At 75.5% G+C, this 274-nt stretch overlaps 1 protein-coding gene across 1 annotated transcript in view; it reads left to right on the top strand.

Moving 5' to 3' along the window:
• The first annotated feature begins 8 nt into the window (after positions 1 to 8).
• The window catches only part of ZNF518A (zinc finger protein 518A), a 10,183-nt gene continuing 9,917 nt past the window's right edge, over positions 9 to 274 (top strand). Inside the window, exon 1 of the mRNA XM_010564907.1 lies at positions 9 to 127. The gene's annotated coding sequence lies outside the window, so the exon portion shown is untranslated. The remainder of the gene's footprint in view (positions 128 to 274) is intronic.

The raw sequence follows: 274 nt of genomic DNA, 5'->3' as shown, positions 1-274 counted from the left end.
CTCCCCAGGTGAACGCGTATCCCTCCGCCGCGGCCGCCCCCACCGTCGGGCTCGCAGCCCTACAGTCCCCGGATGGAAACTGTTATGGCCGCCAACAGCGACTCGCCGGGCTATGGAGAGCGGCGAGGTAACTCCGCGAGGGGCGCCGGCCGGGGAGGGGGGTCCCCGCGCGGTGCGGGAGGGTGCGGTCCGGCGCGGGCTGCGGCGGAGAGGAGCGGACAGGAGGCGCGACACCGCGGCAGGGCAGGAGGCCGCCCCGTGGTACAGCTGAGCC

This window comes from Haliaeetus leucocephalus, unplaced genomic scaffold, assembly GCF_000737465.1.
Source record: "Haliaeetus leucocephalus isolate CR32 unplaced genomic scaffold, Haliaeetus_leucocephalus-4.0 Scaffold184, whole genome shotgun sequence".
Lineage (NCBI taxonomy): Eukaryota > Metazoa > Chordata > Aves > Accipitriformes > Accipitridae > Haliaeetus > Haliaeetus leucocephalus.
Note: the sequence above shows the minus strand (reverse complement) of the source record. Positions and strands in the feature narration are given on the sequence as shown.